Source organism: Crinia signifera, chromosome 4, assembly GCF_055691185.1.
Source record: "Crinia signifera chromosome 4, ASM5569118v1, whole genome shotgun sequence".
Taxonomy (NCBI): domain Eukaryota; kingdom Metazoa; phylum Chordata; class Amphibia; order Anura; family Myobatrachidae; genus Crinia; species Crinia signifera.
This window is the reverse complement of record NC_139220.1, coordinates 194,880,271-194,905,797: the sequence shown is the minus strand read 5'-3', so window position 1 is coordinate 194,905,797 and position 25,527 is coordinate 194,880,271. Positions and strand designations below refer to the sequence as shown.

At 38.7% G+C, this 25,527-nt stretch overlaps 1 protein-coding gene across 2 annotated transcripts in view; it reads right to left on the bottom strand.

Annotated features, from left to right (window-relative positions):
- Window positions 1-25,527, bottom strand: part of PLXNA4 (plexin A4) — a 602,161-nt gene that overhangs the window by 252,783 nt on the left and 323,851 nt on the right. The gene's annotated exons all lie outside the window — the stretch shown is intronic.

The following is a 25,527-nucleotide window of genomic DNA, read 5'->3' as shown; positions in this document are numbered from 1 at the left end:
TGGGGATTTCCTATATTTAGCAATACCTGATGTCTGCAATGGGTATCACTAGTGGTGACCATTACATCGGCTCACCTGTGATAACTTCCCCTTGCAAATTTACTGCATATATAATAAGGAAGGCAGTGTCATCATGTCATATCATAATCATTTATATATTACCGGTATCTGCCAATTGTATGTAATACAGATCTGAATGAACATGTGTCATCAGTTTGTTTAATAAATCTAGCTCTGAATATCCAGTGATTTCCAATGTACTCCTCATGCTGCAAGTTCTTAATACCTGGTAATTGAGCATTATACTGTATGTAGAAGTCAGCATTGTGGCCATATATATTTCATATTGCATCTCTCATTCACAAGCTCTGTTATTGGAGACTAAATAATGGATGTGATTTCTTAAAGCCCAGTGAGGAATGTATTTTCAGGTCCCAGCCTGTGCTGAAAGCAGATAGCAGACTTTACCCACCATCTCATTACTTGGCTGCTCTAATTTCCATTGCTCGTCTCTGTCTGTCTGTATTGATTAGATTCCCCTTGGCTGAGGGCCTGGACAGAACGTGGGAGCTTCAGTCTTAGCCACAATGCTTCGTGTGGAGAGATATTGTGATCTCAAGTCCAGGCGCATTTTAATCTATGAGGAATGTTTCCTCAATCAATAGAAACACTGTCCTGGGTCTTCTTCACCAGTTCTGCGCCTACTGTATGAGCATCTTGGTGTTATATATATATATATATATATATATATATATATATATATATACACACACACACACATATACAGGTGTGTGTGTGTGTATGTGTTTGTGTGTTTAGTATATACAGTAGTGTGCATAATCAGTTATACCAGTGGTGTAAGTTCGTCCCAGTTGCCCGGAGGCAAGATAAATGTTGGTGTGCCCCCCCCCCCTCCCCCCCACACACCACATAACTCCATTGCATCCCAGAGTTACGCCTCTGAGTTATACAGTATACAGTTTGCCACACTTTGTACTGTGGGCGTGATCTCCAATGCCACAGTGCTCATGCGGATATCTCGTTCTGTGACATTAGGGATGGTTCAGACCTAATCATTCATGTCTGAATTGAGAGCAAATGCCTTTGGTGAAGTTCACAGTATGGTGGGCAGTAAGGGGGCGGGCAGGTGGCAGAAGCAGGGGACCTCCCCAATGTTTTATGCGTGGGCACGACCATGGAAACACTGGGCATATCTCTACGAATGCAGATGTGCCCATTCATCCTCGTGGCGGGGGGCTGATGTCACATGACATCAGTGCCCACCACCAACTCAGCATATAGCAGCCATCTGAAAAGTAAGTATAGACATATTTTTGGTAGGCAATCATCGAATGATTACTCCTCTCACATGCTAGTGCTGGGGATGCTCGACGGGGGGCGTGCATTTAGCGGGGCAGCGTGGCTGCATTTACTTGCTCGCTAGAAAGCAAGTATACATTGCCTAGTGAGCAGGTCTGAATTGGAACCATTGTCTGCAGTGCTCTACCACCTGATTGACCAACAGCAGACTTTTAGGGGCAGGGCGGTGACAGGGAGCCGTTTTCAAAACATTGAATATTCGTCTCAGTTTGTAGGCATGCTGAGGCCAGGATCTGACCCAGATTTACTGGCCTCTACAGTGTCATTTCACAGAAAACGTTTTAATAATCAAATTCAGGTTTTGTTGTTTTTGTCGATTTTAGCCTTTCTTTTTCCTTAATTAATGATTCATAACAAATCTGAATCAAAACACTTGAGAATGTATTGCCAAAACCAAAACACAATGATAAATTAGTAAATTAGAACCAAAACACAGGGATCTACACAAATCTATAGTTAAACCCAGATTAAAATGTATCCAATACTGTTTATTTAGAATTGTGTAGATTTACTGTATAGCTCTAATGTGTTTATTAAGTATTGGATATGTTTGTAAACATACATTATATTTAATTGTTCGCTACAAAACAGGAAGTGATTTCCTAGGTGTCATTCCTTCCAGTTTTTTTTTGTTTTTTTTTTATAATTGCCGCTTTAAAAATTCAAGGCCACTTGCTGGAATCTCACCAGAGCATGAATCTCGTAGGCAATACAAAATTTGTTAGATTTCTACATAATTATAAATAAACTCTCTAATGTCAAAGGAGCTGAAATCTCCTTTAAAAGAGGCTATAGATATGTGACAACTGCTGAATGTTGATCCTTGTTAATTTGTTTATGTTCCATGCACTGTTACTGACCTGGTTCTCCAGTGGGCATTACTTATTCATCTTTTTTTTTTTTTTAAAGAATATATGAATTAATTTGCCTGTTTCTAAATATAGTGTAATACATTATAATTATCTAAATCTCGCAAGAGAGAATTGTAATGCTGTGAAAGAAGAATACTGAAGGCATAATATCTTACAACCCAGTTGTATGTAGTGTGTACTGAGAATTGTGGTGCTAATTGTTACTTGTGTTCTGTTTACAGTATGTTTTGCTTTGTAATGTTCTGTGTTCCTCATACTGTCAACTGTTGCCAGATGTACAGTGCTGCGGACCACTTTACGCACCTTATAAATAAAATAGAATAACCAAGACTCATGAGCTGTGCGGAACAGTGGTATAGCGATTTGATGCCAGCGTGAGGCTTGGCACATATTGGCAGAGCTGGATTATATGGCCCCTGCGCTCGCTTTCCTCCTCTCCTTGATGTCCTGCAGTACAGGTATGTAACTTTGCGGTGTTGTGATGCGCACACCGGCCCTGATTCAAGTTAGCTCAGTAAGCTGCGAACATCACAATCACCGCCCGACTAAATATTTGCCTCTCCACCACTGCCGTTACCCCCCCTTGTTACCATGCAAGGGGATGTTTATGAGAACTCATCCCCTCGCATGGCTCCGACAGCACTGAAAATCATTTGATGGGTGACAACCATGAAATGATTTCTCCGGCCTTCGCAGTGACAACTAACTTTTATTTGCAAGCGCTAAGACGAAGACAGGGTGGGCGGCTGATATCCTATGACGTCAGACGCCATCACCCAGCTGGCATAGGCTCGCCTGCTTTCGCATGGGGATACCCAGCATTTCAGCATTTTCCTGGGAGCTCCCACAGTTTTTGTGGACATGCCCAGGAAATGCTGAGCATCCCCATGTGCCTGCTCCCCCCGATGCTTGCGAATAGCTCGGAAACTATGCAATTCCCTGAAGCCATTCACAAAGAGGTCTGCACATGCGCATAATAGAGCATGTGCAGTCCCCCAAAAAATTGGGACGCGGCCGAGCACGCTCAACAAGAATCACCCCCCCAGTGTAGTGATGTGTACCACCACTTTGTTGTCCTCTGCACTGCAATGCATTGGCATGGGGAAAAAGGGGGAGGGGGAACAAACTGCTCCCATATTTGAAAAGCTTTCAAACATACTCTTTCAAGTTGTAGACATTATTATATTGTTATCTAATATATCTAATATGAATGCAACATACTAGCAGCATTTTTAAAGGGAAAAGAAAACTAAAAAGTCACTTTCACTTACTGTATGCGCTAAATAACCCATATAGGACATATTGGCCAGTTCAAAAAGCATTTGATTCAGACATCCTCTAGTCAAGGTGTATTGATGAGCAATAATCCCTATTGGGATTTCCTGAACAAAGTGTTTTTCTGTTGAGTTGTACATTACTCCGTCTACTCTCGTACCTGCGAGAGTGTCTATCGCTTCTGGTGTTATGTTAAACTAAACAGCAGGTCTTTCAGCTGGGGAAAACCAGGGTGAACAGCTGCAATTTTCTTTTCAAAACTCCTACAAAGTATGTTTCTCTTCTTCTGAAAAAGCTCCAGAGAATTGATAAAGCAGAAAAATTGCCCCGAAATATGTTATGTTCTACTAATGGCAAAAGTATTATAACAATGCATTTCATGGCATTGGGACACATTGTTTAAATTCATTTTTAGTACATCAATTAAATGATGGTTGCCTGGTTTCATGCCTATAAAAATAAAATGCAATCTAACATGATTACACCTTTAATTAATGTGAGCAGGGTGGGTTTAGAACGTTTTGCTCACCTAGGGGCCTATTTATCAAATGAAGTCTGTCCTTCAAACAAGAGGAAACAGCTGTTTGTGCAGGTTTCAGACAGAATTAAGTATCACTCCTGCTTAACAATGCAAAAACAAACCAAGCAATACAATGTAAAAACTTACACATAATGAAAGGGTTCTTTCCAACATGGTGGGATATTTTGATTTTGAGGTGATGGGAAGTAAAGAGGTTCATTGTAAAAACATAACAATTCCCATCCTAAACCCATTAGTTCAGTAAGCAGGGTATCAAGGTGCAAATATATGCTACTGTATGTATAATGTCTAATCAATTTGCATGGTAAAAAGTGTTAGACTGGAGCATGAAGGGCCCACTAAGTAGTAGGGAACCGTGCTTAAGGGGTATGGCCGGTTATCACAGGAGGTGAGGCCAGCCCAAACAGATAGTTGGATAGTCATTAGAGACCATGAAACTGACACTGTAATAAAGTAAAAATGAATAATTTAAGTGTGCAGTTTGGAAGCTGACATTAGAATAAATTATGAGGGGTGGGGGTGAACAGTGGGCAGTGGGGCCCAACAGGGATTTCCCTTTAAAGCATGTGGGCCAGTCGGGTCCTGATGTAACTCTACACGTGTAATCTAATGTACTACATGAACCTACAACTATGGTGCACCGAACAAGTGCACATAAATGTGCATGTGAGAAGTGTCGTGTTCTACCATGTGACATCAATTGCGACAAATTTTGCTACAAATTCATTCATATATTCCATATTACTTCCAATCTACCTATTTCTGAGAAGATGATATTTGTTTTATTTTCAAAACAAAGTGAACAATGTATAAAAAGGCTCATACAAAGAAGATGGAAGGCGCTGCAGTAATACATATAGTAGTTTCTAGTAACCAGGGTGAAAATCACTTGGATATTCATAGGCCAGGAGCCAGGTTCAACTAATTAGCTTGTCTACAGAAGGGCAGAGAGTGAGCCAGAAAGGGAATTGCTACTCCCACACACGACAAACAGGAATGAGCCCTTCAGCATGGTCTATTCGACACTATAGAGATATTAAATAGAGAAAAATATATTGGAGGTCTCTTTACAAGCCACAAAAGCATCATTCTAGTACAGCATCAGTTGAATCTAGCATAAACCTATCTGCGACGTAAAAGAAAACAAGCCTTCATGATGGGTTAATCTTTTTTCTGTTCTCTGAGCCATTTCAGCAAGATTCATTAATGTTTTATAATGTTAACATATGAGAATAATTGCTTTTTCTCCCAAGCAGATATTGTCAATGCTTGCCAAGAAAAATAGTGTATATAACATCCCTCCCAGTCTAAAGACGTCTCTTCTGAATAAAGATAGTAATTCAAAGTTAGGGTGCAATTTATTACCCAAATCCCTTTATTATCACATGAAAACAGCCTGCGGCTCTCCATGACGGTGGTGCTAGCGCTGCAGCTCTGGTTAGTCAGCTCACAAAGCCATCACAAAGGTATTTACTAGAGCCGGATGTCATCCTTGGAAAGGCCTCTGGATGGTGTGCCAGCTTGGAAAGTATGCCTCCAGAGGACAAGCAGTTATATTGGTCACAATGTACTTACTGTGAAAATAAACATCAGTAAACCAGTACCAAATATACAAAGGAGCCTATGTGCTAATATGTCGCTATAACAAAGAATTTCTATTTTAGACTAATGCAGTGACAGAAAATCAGTCATCGCCCCAATATATCAGCGAAGCAATGGCAAGGGTAAGTAAACTGCCTAACAAGCCAATGCTCAATAACATGTCATGGGGCCTAATATTTGAAAGTGACTTTAAAGTGAGTCAGTCACAATGATGATTTATCAGTACTGAAATCTCAGTCCATACTTCACTTTCACAAAACTTAAGCCAGGTATACGCTAGACGACATTCTAAACAAAATTGCCGATAACAACCATTTGTTACGACACATTATTAAAATAATTCAGTGGGTATACACTATGGGGGTTATTCTGGTTGATTCACAAGGCTGCGAATTCGCAGCCTTGCAGGTTCACCAAACCCCGCTTTGCGAATGGTGGTCTGGCCGCCACCCATTTGCAAGGGTGATTCCTTCGCAGAGCCTACAAATGAATCTCACACAGTAACAAAGTTTGCAGCCTAAGGGGATCCACCCACATCATTTCATGGTTGGCGTCCATCGAATGATGGCGAATGTGCACGCATATAAAAGTGACTCTTAAGTCACTTACATATGCGTGGAGGCTCGGGAGGAAGTGGATGCTCAGGAGGAAGTGGACAATGACATCTGGTGCTGTCAGCTGGCCACCCCCTGCACCGGTAACATCGGAGCATTTGCACGAGAACGCCCAGCATTCTCATTGGAATGCCCATCTAACAATTTGTGTCAAGTGACTCAAGTATCTCATTTAGTCATTTAAAAAATAAGTTTGTACTCACAATAGGGCTTGTCCCGGTGTAAAAGGTAAACTATAATTTGCTGCATGGCATGCTGATTTGGCTGCTTAAATTTCGCCCAATCACCACTGACACCCAATTGATGGCTATTTTTCTATTATTCAGTTTATTGGCATACTGTATCTACACTATATGGAAGAAAGTCATTGGACACCACATGTCAACGGAAACCATGCGTTTATTTACAATCAATAGGGGGTAGGTCCACCTTTTGCAGAAATAACAGCAGCTACTCGTCGTGGTAAACTTTCCCCAAGTTTGTGTAGCACACATAGTGGGATATTGTGCCATTCCTCCTGCAGTACAGTCACCAACTGTGGTAGTGTAGAAGTGCGAGGTGATAGCGACCGTAACCTGCGCTCAAGTTCGTCCCACAGATGTTCTATGGGGTTCAAATCAGGGCTTTGCGCAGGCCACGCTAGTCGGGTGACGCGATTTTCGTCATACCACTCCATTGTAGCCCTCGAAACATGACACGTCGCATTGTCGTCCTGGAACACACAATCGTCGTTCCCATATAAACACCACAACGAAGGTAACATGGAGTTATCCAGAATATCCTGGTAGGTCACCGATGTCATGTTCTCATGCACCTGTACGAGTGGGCCCACGCCATGCCAGCAGAAACAACCCCAGAACATGATGCCTCCACCTCCAAATTTTACTGTTGGCACTACACATTCGGGTAACAGGCATTCTCCAGTCAACCGCCATACCCACACTCTCCCATCTCATCGAAACAATTTGAAGCGTGATTCATTGCTCCACCGTCCAGTTTTTCCGCTCCTTACACCAACAAAGTCTCTGTCGTGTATTGGTTTTTGTGATCAGAGGCTTGTGAGCTGCAGCTCGACCATGATAACCGAGTGCGTTTCATGTCCGTCATTTTATCAGAAAATGATCTGCTACGACGCTTGCTTCCATATTTATACATGTAGGAAGAGTCCATATTCACTTTGTCAGGAAGATTCCATTATTTCAGAGTTAAACCAGGGTGTCCAATGACTTTCTTTCACATAGTGTATAATGGGTGCAGATCTTGCACCCATTTAGATTACTAAACCCTTGGTCGGTCTTAAATCAACAACGCAGCATTAATAATCACTTGAAAATGGCTACCGCTACAATTTTCTGGCAATTCACATGTGCAAAATAACTTGTTATAGGAAACATGTTGCCAGAGACCAGCGCATGCGCTGTAGACTTTGGCACAATGCCAGTGTCTACTGCACCAATTGGAGCCTGCACGCGGGCCCCATCCTCTCTTAAAGCACCTCTGCTACACAAAAATAACTGCATTGTACAAAACAAGCCCATCTGTACTTCTACACAACTAGTGTAATAAGCTGATGATAGCTCTGAGTTTTTCAAACCCATCACTGCTAATGTCAGAGATCAGTATTACAGTAAGTATGAGATAACAGATATACTTCCTAACCTACTAGTCTTTGTGAAATCTATAAATCTGAACAATAATCACAATGCGTAATCCAAACTGTACCACTTTTCACAGGACTGCCTGTTTATTGCAGTAAAATGTTTGAGTGGCTTAATGGATAGTACATGTGGGTACAGCTGGATGGGTAGGGGTGTGACTTACTTTGTCCCTATTTACAATTTTAAAATGTTGGTTGGTATGACAGTACAGTCCCGTACAACGTCCTCATTTTACACTATGTGTTGGTCAGTATACTGCATCTTGTAATGTCAAATCATTGGTGAGAATAATTGACACCTTTTGTTGGTATTAAGCTGTGCAGCTCACTCAAGGAACCCATACCTTGAATCAATTTCTGAACGGGAGTTTTCACAAAATACTACACTATATTGCATTGTATGTTTGTTTTTCTTTTGAGTATATACCGTGAAGAAACCATCTGTATGAAAGTAATTTATAGATGCGCCTGTGGACCCAATGGTAATATCCATTTCTTTTTGCTATATGTTGTATTTGGTGCCACTTAAATACCCAAGGGACCACTTAGGCAGCAAGCGCATTGCTCTTTCCTAAAATCTGTTGGTCTATTACTCTAGAATGGATTAGAAATAATTTTAAATGCTAAACCTATACTGCAAAACAGTGATTTTCCAACTTTTTCAACTCAAGGCACACCAAACAAGATTTTAAAATTGCCAAGGCAGCACGCCATCAGACCTCCACAGAGAAAAATACAGTGGCAACCACGGGAATAAAAACAAACACATTGGCAACATATGAAAAAATAATCACACTGGTCCACACAGGTAACAAAAATAAAATATATTGGCCCTCACATGAAAACAAGAGACCAGTAAATAACAGTTGAACTGGTGGTGGCTGTGATCTAGTGTGGACATCTCTAGATCTGGTGGCACAGCTGAGCTTGTGCTCAAGGTACACTAGTGTGCCACAGCACAGTGGTTGACAAATGCTGCTGTAAAAGAATGAATGAGAATCACAAAGAGAAAGGCGTATTACAGTAGATGGAAATCTCTAGCCAAAAGTAAAAGTAAATGTATGATATATACATACTGACTGTACCCGGTGCAGTTTTTGATGCGCAATTTGCATATTTAGCGATACAGACAATGTGTATGATGCCAAACTACAGTAGTATCATCACTAAAATGTCAGAGCATGATGGCGCAATTTAATAGTGATGTAGTTATAGGGGAAAATTCACTAACGCTTCTAAAACTGACAAGAGGTGATGTTCCTAATCAGATTATGTCTAGATTTTTCTAGGATGCTACATCACCTCTTTACATTTACCCAATAATGTCAGCATCATAATGTTGATAGTTACAGTATGTCTTTATTGGTGAAATGTCAACATTTGATATGCCAGCATATGCAGAGTGTCAACATGATTATAATGTTGATATTTGAAATGTCTACTTTCTGCAAGAACTGACAGTGAAGGGTTACGGCTTATTAATCAAAGCAAATAGTTAGGCCTTAGGGTGGAATACATACGGATGATCAGTGGATGGGCTGTAGCCTGTCATAATAGAAATGCCACAACAGAGAGAATCAAAACAGGGGTCCAGTAAGTATGTTTATCTTTCCCCTGTACCACCTTACCCTAACCCAACTTTCCTAAATTAAAAACTGACCCCCCTACAGCCTAACCCTAAAGCCCCAATTAAAAAACAAATATTGCTCAAAAAGTATATAGGGTATGTTCAATATCGTAATGAAGCACGCTCCAGCGCAACGTTAACCAGCAACCATTGACTGTACATGCAGATCAATTTTAGCTTTGTATCCAAAGACCTTCAAGAGGAGAGGGGTGAGTGATGTCACGGAACGATTTCAGTAACCGAGACAGGGTTAAGGAATAGGTGTAGGATTAGATATAGTTACTACCAGAAGCCACACAAGATCCACAGGAAGTCATCCCAAAGACACTACTAGAGCTGACACATGTAACGAGTCACTATTACACCTCCTGGGACATTTTGTCAACATTCTAATGTCAATATTTAATCAGTGTTGACAATGATGAATGCCAGTGTGTTATATAGACATTCACATGTTGACATCATGACTGTCGACATGATAAATGTTATCTAAATATACCACGTCCAATTTAATTATATTATGTTTGCTAGTATTCAGTTCATTGGCGGCATAAAAAGATTACTGTAATCATTACTGTAGCTGCTTTTTTTATTTAAAAAAAAAAGCTAAAAAAAGCTAAATAGTCATCTAACTGTGATTCCATTGTACAGTATATGTTTTGGAGTAATGGAGAGCTGTTATATTATACATTAAGAAGTTACTCAGTGTGGTGCATTAAGTCATTAATAGAAGGTTTGAAGATTTCCAATTATTTTTTCCTTATTTTTTTACGTTCTGTAAGCTGTAGAGGAGCATTAATCATTTCCCAAATGAAAGCTGAACTGTAAAATAAGAAGGAAACTGCAGGCCCTGAGTAGAAATAAATTAGGGACATTGAAAGCATAAACATATTCATTTGGATTGATATAGTAAGTATTGGAAATGTCAAAGAAATTATATTGCTCTTTTCCAGAAATAGGAAAAGCACCTGCAATTTAATATGGAATGAAGGCGAATAAATTCAGAATCCAACTAGATAATCCAAGGCAGAACTGCAAAGGGAGAGAAGAGTAGAGTAGACAACATACTGTAAGCAGTCTATACGTCTTCTATAGATATACAGGTTGATTTGACAGCTCACTTGTTGTGGCAAAAGATACAGGGGGTTATTCTGATTCACTTTAATGGACAAAACCATATGCGCTGCAGGTGGGGTAGATGTAACATGCGCAGATAGAGTTAGATTTGGGTGGGGTTTGTACTTCAAACTGATATCTATATTGCAGTGTAAAAATAAAGCAGCCAGTATTAACCCTGTACAGAAACAATAAAACACCCAAATCTAACTTTCTCTGCACATGTTACATTAGTCCACTTGCAGTGTATATGGTTTTGTCCATTAGAGAGATTGTGCCTTTCCGGGTGAATCAGAATAACCCCTACAGTGCCTGATTCAGAGGTGCACACAGTACCTATGTTCTGCTTCTGCTATCCATGGGCTGTTCATGGTGGGGACTAGGTGGTAATACATAGGAGGCGCCATTGGTGTGTTCTGGGAGTGTCACAAGCATATTTAGGTATGCGACTGCATGCTCTCCCACAGCATAGCAGCCACAGTGGTCATATCTTAAGAAAGTTACAAGGAAGAATCTGCGACATACATGGCTGCTTGAGTAATAAATGTTGTGACTGATGTTGGGGAGATAGGAATCACCAGCGCACTTGAGTAATGCACCTCTAAATCAGGCCAATAATTACCAAGTTTATTAAATGAATGTTGTAGTGGTATTCCCGAAACTTCACCATAAAAGCATTAAATACTTATATAGTCATTAATTACACATGCACTCCATTAGAGGTTCTTACCTAATACAGGTTGAGTATCCCTTATCCGAAATGCTCGGGACCAGAAGCATTTTGGATAATGGATTATTCCTGATTTAGAAATATTTTTAGATTTCAAGGATGTATCTTGCATTTATGTTACATAAACACATCAACCGCATGAAATACACACAAATCTATTTTATTTGTGCATGAAACTAGTTTTAAAACATGAAACAAAGTTTGTGTACTATCTCAGGCACTGAATTTGAATGCCAAGCAATAATTTTCTTGCACGTATTTAGTGCCAGTTACATATCATGTCCCCAGTAGTGGCAGTTACATATCATGTCCCCAGTAGTGCCAGTTACATATCACGTCCCCAGTAGTGACAGTTACATATCATGTATCATGTCCCCAGTAGTGCCAGTTACAGATCGTGTCCCCAGTAGTGCCAGTTACACATCATGTCCCCAGTAGTGCCAGTTGCAGATCATGTCCCCAGTAGTGCCAGTTACATATCATGTCCCCAGTAGTGCCAGTTACAGATCATGTCCCCAGTAGTACCAGTTATAGATCATGTCCCCAGTAGTGCCAGTTATAGATCATATCCCCAGTAGTGCCAGTTACAGATCATGTCCCCAGTAGTGCCAGTTGCATATCATGTCCCCAGAAGTGCCAGTTATAGATCATGTCCCCAGTAGTGCCAATTACATATTGTATCCCCAGTAGTGCCAGTTGCAGATGTTCCCAGTAGGTTTTTTAAAAAAAAGAAAAAAAAGTACATTCTGGAAACTATGGGTTTTAGAATAATTTGGATAACGGCAATTTGGATAAGGGATACTCAACCTGCACATATTATATATAGCACTATGCTGCTGTTTATTCTTCCTTTATACTGCTTCTTTGTCTATCAGCACTCCTTTCCACAGCCTATGTTGTGAGATATGTATTTTAATATAAAACAATACAATATGTTTTATTAATACAATATATGCAGCTCACCATAAAATATATGAACAACTGTGATGTAAAAAAAAAAAAAAATTGAGAATACCATAAAAATTGAAAAGCACAATTAATGTCACATAACTAACTAAGCTATTTAATCAGGATTCAGGATTAGACTTTTATAATTTATCTTAAACATTATTAAATGCAATTTTATTACTCAATCAGTTCTCAGCGTTCCCATATTATCTGCTTGTGTAGCTGCGAGGTTATCTAGAGTTCATACTAGTCTGTGACACCTTTAAGAACAGCGTTTATGTTACGAATGGCAGATTTACACCTTAGTGGAATTCCTTCATAATCCATAAACCATTTTCAATGAACACAATATCATTTAACTTGTAGGTTAAATTATCATAAAAAATATTTTTTTTTTAGCATAAATTTGTAAAAAAGATTTTTTTTTCTTAAAAAAACAACAAGTATAGAAAGCATGTCTCATTCTGTGTTCTACATGTAGGTAAACACATTTATCTTTAGGATTATTGGTTCTCCATCTCATTTTTAGCGGGACTTTTATTTCTATTCCTCGGCAGTAAAGTCATATGATGCAGAATCGGCCTTGTACTGTAACTTGCTGCTACTGGTTCTCCTGTGCTTCCCTCTAACATGAGCTTATAGCATTACATCTCCCACAGCTCTCCTACTCTCTCTAATGTCTTGATAATAAATCAATGCCAGGGAAATTAATGTACTCCCAGGTGGGACTCAGAGATTGGGGAGTTCCATTTTCTTACAGAGAAGCCACGTAGATCATAAATCATGCTTTTTTATGAGTGACAGTGATATCAAGAACAATCATGGTAATTATGTGATATGTGAGATTATCTTCACCCCTGTTGTGTTTAACAATATGCCCAGTACATTTGGATTGTAGGCTAATCAAGAGTCAAGCTACCTGAGAACTACAATGGAGCTTCTAAATTTACATTTTATTCTTCATAATTAAATTCTTAAAATGGTTAATATTCCATTACCACATGTGCAGAAGAATATTACCTAAAATGTGAGAGACATTAACAGAGCATAAAAGATGTATAGATATAAAAATAGATTAGTTAAAAGATTAGCAAATAGGGAGTTGTTCGATGTATTTGGTTTAAAACAGCATACAGTACTGTACTAATCTAATGAACCAGTTATTTTATATATAATACAAATGTAACAAAGTAAAAACAAAACATTGGAATAATATACGTCTATGACCTTGTACATCTAGTGTAATACTGCATTTATAAGATAATTGCAATAATACTAAACATATAAGGTCATGGCAATAATAAAACATGTATAAGGTCATCATAATAGTACTGCACATATAAGCTTATTGAAATATTAGTACACATATAAGGTTATTGAAATAATATGTGAGATTCAGGGCAGATTCTTGGGTGTTTAGCGCCCTCCTCTGCAAACGATAAATTTGTGCCATCCCATCTGTAACAAAGGGACAGTGCTCATCTTAAGTGTATGTCACAATAAATAGGTGTGGTCTCACAAAGAAGGGATGTGGCCACACAATAGTACCTCCAATTAAATATGCAATGCACAGTAGCACAATCCTGTTCAAATTACACTGATCATATTGCCCCTGATTCATATTGTACCACATAGTAGTGTAACTTATTCACATTACAATACACAGTAGTGCCTATTATTCACATTACTTCACACAGAAGTGCCCCTTAGTCACTTTATGCTATAAAGTAGCACCCGTTTTATATATGCTGATACACTGTAGTGCCCAAAGTAGTAGTGCCCCTTGTTTGTAACACCCACAGTAGTAGTGCCACAAATAATGCCCACCATAGTAGTGTTCCTTACAGATAATGACCACAGTAGTGCCACAGATAATGCCCATAGTAGCAATGCCCCACATCATGCCCAAGGTGCCGCTTGCACTTAACACCCATTGTAATAGTGCCACACATAGTCTGATTAACCTTATCAATGCATGACAAACTGACTTCTAATATTTTTTTTAGAAATGTGTTTTAGTTGATTTCTATTGGATAATTACAGTATTAGTTGATCACTATGTGGAGCACTGGTTACATATATAACATATAGAATTTATATCGCTGCTAGTCAGGTTGGGAACTGACAACCCCCTTATAAGCTGTAGTACTGACAGTACACTCATGATTTGTCTTTTTTAGCATGTTTCAACTCCCTTTTACCCATCAATTGTTACAACATATCCAGCAAAAAGAATAAAGGTGTCTTGACACAGAGGCTAGTAATCAATGCACCAAGGTTCCTGTGTCACTTTATTGAGCCAATTAAAAGTGTGAAAACATCTTTCAACAAATCAATGCCGCAAACTCATGCAAACAAACCCAAACGAAGCACTAAATTGTAATTAGAAGTTTAATAATAAATGTTCCTCTTAAAGAGTGTCCTGTTAGTGTGACCAAAAATAAGTGTGGGTTGTAATTTCTAAAAGAGGGTGCTCAACTTATTATTTTAGAATTGTAGTTCTGTATGAAAATGTATTAACTTAGGAGGTGGCAAACTTCTGCAGTCCCCCGCTTTCCACTGCAAAATCAGCACTCTGCATTAGTAGTACAAGTGATTGGGCCATTTGCTGATCATTACTGGGGGGAATAATTAACTCCCTTCTCAGTGCTGCACATAATGTCCAGTCAGTTAATGACGTGGAAAAATGAAGAGTACTTTTTTTTCACATTTTTTTGAGAGGGCTTGGCCATACTTTCAGTATTAGGTTATACCCACTGGTACTATGGCCAATGTCCACTCTCCATGGCCCTCATCCTGCCTCCCTATTTCTCCTTGCTTCCTGATTTTATTCAGGCATATTTTTCATCCCAATCTGCCCCTGTATACAGCACATTAGTAGGTACTTATGTAATATCTGGACTCCCGTTTTTCTTATGAGACCGCATCCCCTCGCGGGGCTCGCTGCGCTCGCCACGCTTCGGGCACGGTGGCTCGCTGCGCTCGCCACACTATATAAAATCAACTCCATGCGTAGTTGGATAGTAGGGGTATGAAAAAATGGGGTGCATTTAACAAGGGAGTCCAGATAATACATAAGTACCCATTAGTATTATCAAGACTCACCCTGTTTGTTGTATTGCAATTAAGAAGCCTCCTGTTTAATTTTAGTAGGTAGTGGAAGTTCAGCATTCCCCATATGTTTATTAAGAAGTCCTGGACTTATAATTCTTCTTGTGTTTACCAACATTGTTAATACAATAGTGTTCTACTGTAACTTTACATGAAAGTAGGCTACTACATTGACTAAATAGGATTAAGAAGAATATTGGGAATGACATGCCAAAGAGATAGCAAAAAAATAGGGAGAGACAGACGAAGATGAGAGAGAGAGAGAGAGAGAGAGAGAGATGGAGATGATAGAGATGGGGATGAGTGAGATGAGGGACAAAAGAGAGAGGGAGAGATGGGGTATAAATATATGGAAAAGAGAGAGATAGAAATGGGGACAATAAAGAGATAAATAAATACATGGGGTAGAGAGATATATTGGGGAAAATAGAGTGATGGAAATTGTGATGAGAAAGATGGTGATGAGAGAAAGAGAGACAGAGAGAAAGGGCCAGATGTACTAATCTTTCAAAGTGATAACATGTAGAGTAATAAACTGCCAGCTAATCAGTTCCTTACTGCCATGCCACAGACTGTCTTTGAAAAATGACAGTTAGGAGCTTAGTACATCAAAGCTTAGTACATCTCACCCACAGAGAGAGAGATGGTGAGAGAGAAACGGGGATTATAGATAGAAAGAGAGAAAGAAAGAAAGAGGTATGGATTTCACAGAGATGAGGAATATGCAGCCAGGGAAGATTACTAATACAAAATAACGTGTTTACCCCTCCCCATCCATGCTTATATTTTTATATTAAAGGGCTCCTCTTTTAAACAAAGGCAGTGCTGTAGGCTCTACACTTCCACATTAGAGGGAGGAGCTTAAAGTCAGTGCTGCCCATTGGGTAATACCCCACTCCTGGCCAGACAAATCTGACTCTGTATTCCTGCACTGCAGTTTACAAAAAAGGCCACAAAAGTACCACAAAAGTACACAGTACACAGACTGTATGTAACTTATGTTTAAGGTTGTGGAATAAACAACCCCAATATTACTACCACAAATAAGGACCATTTGAGGTAATAAAATGGTCATAAATATTGCTTTAAGGTAAACAGAAATTGACTCTATACAATGCTAAACTGAAACTTTTACTTGGATAAAGAAAGTAAAGAGCAAGGGAAATTTATTAACACAAACTAACCAATCTGCGTCAAAGCACTCTCTTTATTGAAAGAAGTTTTGTACTTTAATGACTAAGGAAATCTCCTGCTAGCACAGCCTGTACAAGGCCACAACAGGAAAACAGTACAATGTACATACAGATCCATCTCCATGTGCTAAGATATATCACTTTGTAACTACCTTAGAAGCTCCTGATCTCAAGTCCAACCTAAAAATATCTTGAAGATAAACGCTTTTGGATTGTTATTTAAAATGCTGTTTGGTCGCCCTGTCCGTCATCGGTGATGTATTCCTTTTAGAGCAGTCTAATAAAACAGAGGATCCTTCCAGGCAGGGCTGATATTACATATCAGTAAACGCTTTAAATATATTGGTTTCTGATGATTGCTGGATTGCTAAACTGATCTTTCATATGAATGTGTATGTCCACTACTGTAGATTGAATTCCGCATGTATGAAATATTTGGTCCCAACAGGATATGTGCTAGGCTAAGCATGTACCGTTTTAGTTATTATTTCAGCTCAGTTCTTATATGTTTGTGTAAATCACATCTGTTATGTGTAGCACTAATTCCTAGGCTTCCGGCACACCATTGTTCTATGAGAAACACAGGAGTTTTTTTCCACCAAATCACAAAATAATTTGTTCCCTACAGTACAGTATATCGCTTTTCAAGAATAGAATAGTCACCTTCGGTGGAGTGTGCACATTATATTAGCACCACAACATAATAGAGAAATAAAGTATCATTGCATAAAGAAGACATAAGTCATCTGCATTGTTTTCTAGGCTGATACTACAGGGCTGGTTCTATAACTACGGGGGGGATTCCTACTTGTATTGTTCCTTGTATTTTTAGAACCGGGAAGGATCCAGAAGTCTGGTGCTGGTCTTTAAATACAGGAGAACCCTACACATTTTATGTGTACTTTTAGAACCAGGACCAGGTTAAAGAACCCTAGGCTGGTTATGCTTATTGGGGGACCTCACATGTTTTTTTTCTGTTTTTAAACTTTTATTATAACATTTAAACACAGATGCATTCACGGATCTCAATGATCTGTGCATGATTTTGACAAACTTACCTATCCAAAGCTCGGCTTTTTATATTGACAAGTTTTAGTAAGGTTTCACATGCAAGTTGAGAATTTGCACCCTATCACATTGGCAAAGTTTAATGTTATCCATTAGAAAACATCTGGATACGAGTTTGACCATTGCAAGTTGCAGGTGCGGCCCCAACTAGATATTATAAGTGTTTCAAAGCAATTGGATAACATTTTCCTATTGATACACAAATGGTAGCAAAGTTCTGTAATGCAGTTTCCACATCAGTGGTGCATGACACCTACAGTTAAGTGCACACTGACCCCAGTACAAGCAATTTGTGCTGTGGAAGTGGAACATACAGAAGCACAATTCTCCATATGGCTGATTGGGTCAAAGCTTGATTCCTTGCATAGTTTACAGTATACTGATTATTTACTGTATATTAAAATTTATATTCTGAATAGTTCATCAGAGACAACAAGATCATTGGGATTCCAGAATTGGCTCTTCTTGGTAAAAAAAAGTTATACGCCCAAAGACAGTGCAGCTGTATGCAGGGTGAAATGCTACATGACAATGGTTTGTGCTGTTCAGTAACCACCATTAAATATCCTGTGAAATATAATAAGAACATACTCTACATCCAAAAGTGGTATCTACAGTAGAACCTTAACCATCACTCAAGAGGTTAACAGCAAAGAATATTCTTATCCATACCCAATCACATGAAAATCCCCACACTTCCCTAATGCTTTTCTTTATTGCTTTCTTAGCTATTTGCACTATAGCAATCTTTCTACGCTGCACGCAACTTTTACTAGAAAGAGAAGGACACCATTCATCATTTCTCTTCCCCGGCTTTGCTTCTAACCGGAGGATGATCAAAAAATCAATGAAGGCCAGTTCAAGATTTTATTGATTTCAAGCTTTTATTCTAGGCAAGCAATATTTTCACCGCAAGTGGTCAATTTCCAGGTTTTCATCAGTTCTGTCAGTATTAGGAACATATCACAGTCTCAGTCTGGCCAAATTACAAAAAGGAAAAGGAATTGAGAATAAACTGAAGTACTCTTCCAATATTAAAGAAGAATTTTCAAGGCTTTAAAGAGTTTTAAGGGTCTCTTAAGTGAAAACAATGACATGAAAAGCTCTGGACATAAGAGTTAACAAGCTTGATGGATTACTTTTTATATGCTGCAAAACATATTTTCAGAAAGATATTTACTTATGTACCTCTGTATTTATAATAGAAAAAAATAAATATAAAAATACACAAAAGAAGATGTAAAAGCTGTTCAATCGGTAAATGAAAAAGTTAAATATAAAAAATAGATGGCAGCAGAAAAGACATGAAATGCATGAATGTGTTTATGCAGCAAATGTTCTAAAATAACGGACAGTAATACTAAAGAAACAAACATGAGTCTTTTCATTGGCCCGTATTCAATGCGGCTGGCGAGGGGGGTTAAATGTCAGGGATCGCCGAAAACAAGCGTTTAACTCCCATGCTGGCCGCTCACCCTATTCAACGTTCCGGGGGAATCCACGCTGTCACAAGATGGCGAGGATTCCCACAAACAGCGAGGCTCACGGCTAATGCAGGGAGCCCGCTGCATTTAGCCGCAAGCCTCGCTGTTTTAGCCACCGCACATATCATTTCCACCTCACTACAAAAACCTAGCACTGCTCACTGCCACAGCTCGCAAAAGTCATTGAATACACCCCATTATCTCTAAACTTCTACAAAAGTAGATGAAAATTTACTTTTTCACCTACTTTTATTAAAAGTAAGTATTGGAGCTATTCATTATAAATATAACATGGAAAATCTCTGCTTGCCTTCCTGTCCTGATTTGGCCCAGCATCCCCATATACTAGTATGGAGACCTACAGTAAATTAATTAAGCTAAAAGAAAGACTAAGTTTTTGAAGCATGACATATTCAGATGGCGTTGATTCCCAAGTTGTGAAAAAGAATGTCTGATTGGTTGCCCATAGCAATATCTCATGTGAAATAGAACCTCCATCTTAGCAAATTTCCCCCCAGAGATGTGTATGCATAGACCACAATCAAGGAAGTTGCAGGTGTGACCTGCAATTGGTAACCATTTCTGATGGAAAAAGTTGAGTGAATCACTATTTTCATTGATAATAGGGATTAAACAATTTGTTTTACAGTTTTTACGAAGCCAAAAGTTTTCTTTGCACAATGTGAATTTTTAAATCAGCAGATGGTAGAGATGGTGCATTTCGATAGGTGTTTCCAAATTTTATGTGGGCTCATCTCTATATAAACACAAGGACCTTATGTTTTACAAACTGCTAACAGTTTAAATCAGGCCACATACTATGTTTTTTTGATAAGATATATTTTTCACACTTTAAGTAGAAGAAGCACTACTGCATTCAGGATATTTGCTCATATCTATAAATTGTAAGATTGTGATCAGGGACCTCCTACCTTTTTTCAATGTCTATAAATATCCAGATTGTTGTATCAATGTTTCTAATTGTAAAGTACAATGGAATTTGCTGCGCTGTATGAGAAACTGTAACTAAATAAATACATTTACACTGGAAGGGGGTGGTGACAAAATCCCGCTAAGGATTCTGGGGATCATATATGGAGAGTGAGGGCAGGCTTCATCAATTAAGCTCATTCTGAGTCTTCAGAAATAAAACTGGCTTAGGCTTAGCATGCTTGCCTATCCTCAAGGAAGCTGCAGGAGACTCTCACATCCTCCCAGCCAGTGAAGTGAGCAGCCGCTGGGCAGTGGAAAGGAGCTGAATGGCTTGAATCATGACATTCAGCTCCACCCCTGACCCGGGGATCCTGTGAATCATAGGTGTTTCCCTGTGCTGGGGAGACTTGAAAAGTAGAGAGGAGACTTGAAAAGTAGGTGTGTATGATATATAAATATATATATATATATATACTGTGTATATATATATATATATATATATATATATATATATATATATATATATATATAGGCAGGCAGTCAGTCAGTCAAACCGCACACATGGGACTTGTCTCCTCAGTAATAAAGATCAGGCATCAGCCGTTTAAAGTGCAAGCTTTCGGGAAAGTTTATTATCCCGTCCTCAGGCTAGAAAACGTGTTACGGGATAATAAACTTTCCCGAAGGCTTGCACTTTAAACGGCTGATGCCTGATCTTTATTACTGAGGAGACAAGTCCCATGTGTGCGGTTTGACCGCCTGCCTGTATTGTTTCTTACCTACAGTACCTGCACCTGGGCAGAAGGGATTTTGGAGTGGAGTGTGCCGGCATATTGTCCATTATATATATATATATATATATATATATATATATATATATATATATATATTTATAGCATCCAATATCCCAATTTTTGCAAAAAAGGGTTACCCTGTATGTCTACCACTAAAGCCCTTTAAACCAGTTGGACGTCTCTGAGTGCCGTTTGTTATCGCTTAATTGGGATATTGGATGCTATCTTTTCAAGTATTCTGGCACCTGAGCAAGTTGTTGACTATTACTTATGAGTGCCGGCAGTATTGGATCAATATATATATTTATATATATATATATATATATATATATATATATATATATATATATATGGGGAACAGACTCTTGTTTCCTGCCTCCAACTTAGTAGTTATTATGTTTGCGCTGCCTGACCTACAAGGACTCCTGTTGGATGGGGACAAAGGGAATGTGGATAGCAGTTGAAGGTTGGCGCCCTTTTTTTTTTTTAGACCTTTAGTGATTGGGTCTATATAGCCTTTTAACAAATTTCGCATTAATAAAAGTAAAGTCCAGAATTTATAAACATTTATTAAAAAGTCTCTTGTTCCACACTTCAGTGGTGATTGTTTCAGACCATAAAAGGTTCAGTAGTATATTTCACAATAGCAAATAGACTATCCCAACGCGTTTCGTCCCTACATGTGACTTCATCAGGGGTTTGCAAAAAGCATTGACATAATTTCCACAGCTTTCATGAGTTGAATGTGACTGCAACCAGATGTTATAAACTAGGTCCTTTGAAATTCAGAGGTGCACTGTAGCTCTAAGACCTTTTCTCTCAATGGTTCAATCGGTATAATGAACTTTTTATGTCCGCATGCGCACGAACAAATAGCTTGGTGGATTGAGGGTTTCTAAGGTATTATTCCCGATAATCTATCCAATCATAGAACTGTTCCAATTATAGGGATGGTTCTGTTAGATGATTTTTACCTATATAGAATCAGGTGTGTGTACACTCATTATGCCATCTTTGGACTGCTCGGATTAAGGTTCTTATTGACAGGTGGACCCTCTCATTATGAGGCCGACCTTGACCAATATGTATTCGAAGACAGGTACAGTCAGTATACAGTTGTATATTATTCAGAATGTAGTTTTCACTGTCCTTTCTGAGGTGTGTGCCAGTGAAAAGGTCTAAAAAAGGGCGCCAACCTTCAACTGCTATATATATATATATATATATATATATATATATATATATATATATATATATATATATATATATATACAAATGCATGGGGTTAGCACACCGATGGTAGCCAAGTCTAGCTGCAAGCTAGAGGCACAAACGTGCAACAAATTCCGGTGCCTTCCAAAACATGGGCAGCGTGCAAACACTGCTCAGTAATATATCAAGGTGGGGGTGCGGCGGCACTCAGAAATAAAGAGGCAGACAGGCGGCATATGAATCCGACGTTTCAAAACCCTTGGTTTTTTTTATCAAGGTGCAGCAAAGAACGTTCTTTGCTGCACCTTGATAAAAAAAACCAAGGGTTTTGAAACGTCGGATTCATATGCCGCCTGTCTGCCTCTTTATTTCTGAGTGCCGCCGCACCCCCACCTTGATATATATATATATATATATATATATATATATATATATATATATATATATATAAATTAGAAAAAAAAATATTTTTAATACATACATTTCATCAATATTTTTTACATCATACATTGAATACAGAAAGAAATGTTGCATGGGAGTGTTAAAATTAAAAACAAATAGATCATTGGCGTAATTGTGTGAAATTGCCAACAAATAGAAGTGTTTACTTTCAATGCTCTGGCAAGAGTTTTGTAGAAATGAAAATCACTTATTGCTATAACCACTAAAATGCACCAGAAATGTTCTATTGCTTATAGTGCAAGGCTGAAAACGTAAGCATGTGATTAGAATAACAGAACAGCCACTCAAGAAGAAGAGTTGGTTATCTATAAAAGCAATGGAAAAAAAGCTAAAGGCTTTCAGGGATTTATGTGGATTGTTTCATTATAGTTCTCCTCAATAAATGATTTCTTACAAAATAGATGTCTTTAAGAAGGTCAAATAAAAGTCAAGGGGGACTGGAAAATATAGTGAACCAAACACAACCGAATGTATATGCCAAGGTTATTCATTATTACACATAATATACTATTATACATAATATACTAATCAGGGGGCCTGATTCAGACATGATCGCTGCTGAGCGTATTCGCACAACGTCCGATTATCGAGAAACTGCGCATGCATCACTATGCGTGTGAGCAACTCCTGCTACTTTGATAGCAAGTGGACATCTGGGGGGGCAGATCGGGTGTTTGTTTTAGGGGAGGGTATGTGATGTCAGCTCCAGGACAGGTATGCCTGTATTCATTACAGCCGCCGAGTAAGTCCCTGACTAGTCCTAGCTTGCAACTGTTTCCAGTGGGAAATTAATTTGATGGTGAGTGGCTTTCATGTACATTTTAGCTCTGGAAATTCTTTGCTAGCTGTACACATCCATTCGCAAGGTAGGATTTCACTATAGTGGGGCAGCATCTACCTGATCACTGGCTTCTGCTAGCAGCGATCAGGTCTGAATCAGGCCCGGTGTTGTTTACACAAGTGGTGACTGACTGTAACTGAGGTCCAGATGCACTAAGCTTCAAAAGTGGCTGGCGCTTGTTGGGTCCTGGCTCCTGCAGCTAATAAAAAGTAACAATCAGAAAATGGCTGCCCCCATACAGCAGACCGGTTTAAGGTTGCTAGAGGAGGCCGCCGCCTACTCTAGCATCCTCAAAAACTGTCTACATTGTGGAGGCAGCCATTTTCTGAGTGTCAATTTTTATATGGTGCAGGAGCCGGGAGACTGAGAGCCGGGAATTATTATCAAAAATAATTTTCAGGATACTGTAGCTAAGCAATACTCTATAACGCTTTGGCGAGCCAGTCACCAGGGATCTGCATATGCATGATCCAGCTAGCCAGTTTATACATGTGTTGTTGAAATAAAAGCTTGCCTTGGGGATAATAAATCCTGGCGCTTCTGATTGTGTTTAAGACGACCTAATTGTGCAGCGTTTGTATATTCTCCCCATTCTTAGCATGGGCTTCCCCCACAATGTAGATCAATTGGCTTCCAACAAAATAAACCCTAGAATGAATGTGTGTGTGTGTGTGTGTGTGTGTGTACATGTGGTAGGGAATATAGATTGTAAGTGCTACTGGGGCAGGGACTGATGTGAATGTTCAAATATTCTCTTTTCACCGCTGCAAAATATGTGCACTATATGAATCAATAATAAATAAATATTTAAAAGGGCAATGATTTTACTAGCAAGACTTGGCTAGTCAATCATTGCTCTTTTAAAGATCAGGCATAAACACGATCAGGATTTACAACTCAACATAAATAAAGCTATTGGTCTTTCAATTCCACATTGTAAAAACAACAACAAATTAATACATACAAAAGCTAAGAAATACACATATATGTAAAAACTATTCTCCAGAAAAAATACGTTATTAAATATATTAAGTTATTAAATATGAAACCGTTAATTTAAAAAGCAAACATGTTTTTATTAACTTATTCATAAAATGTTGATAATAACCATAATTCTTGTTAAGTGTTCCCATGCTTTGGCTTGGGGGTCTGTCCCTAGTAACAGAACTGGTATTGCCAATGCTGCCCCCTTGTATAAGGAAAAGCTTATTTTCCTTAATTAATAGACCCCTTTATGTGAGTGGAGTATTTGACAGCACATCATCTTGGACATCATTTTATCCTACACTCATTAACTCCTTGACTTGGATAACCAGGGCTAACTTTCAGAGTGCGACCTCATTCCCTTTCTCATTAGCTATCTCATGATGAAATGCAGTATCTCTTCACTTCTCTTCAAAACAGGGCACAGCAGGATACAAAACAAGAATTGTTATAAGATTGACAGGAGAATTAGCTATGATCTACTTGACCTTTTCTCTGCAATTAAATAAAAAAAATGTCTGTATCTGACATTGCATTCTACCAAATGTTGTAGTTAAAATCATTTAAACTCACAGTACCAGAAAAGCCTTCTAGAACCAGCAGCATAAATAAGAAATAAGGAGATGTCTTCAGGAAACTTGTGACTTAGAACCTAGTAAATCCCTCAAGATATACTGACAGTATAGGGGATTACTCATGTAGCTGCATTTGTGTACATGCTGTGCACAAAGAGTCTGCCTGTGTAATATATCAAAGTACAGTCCCCTGTGTACATTTTCTATAGCTTCTAAAAGTGAAAAGAGGTGAAACTGCCCTTAGCAACCAAGCAGAATCTGTCTATCCTTTTTTTTGGACGCAATTATATACAGAATCTGGTTGCTATGGGCAACAACACATATTTTCATTTTTAAAAGCTTTAGTAACATTATACCAGAGCATCCAGTACCAATATTTTGCATTAGTACTACCCAATAATACACTTGTACTACAGTATATACACATGTTTGCTTATACTATCTAACCTAATAGCCATTTTGCCCACCAACACTGTGTGTTACAAAGCACGAATACAGATAATCTGAT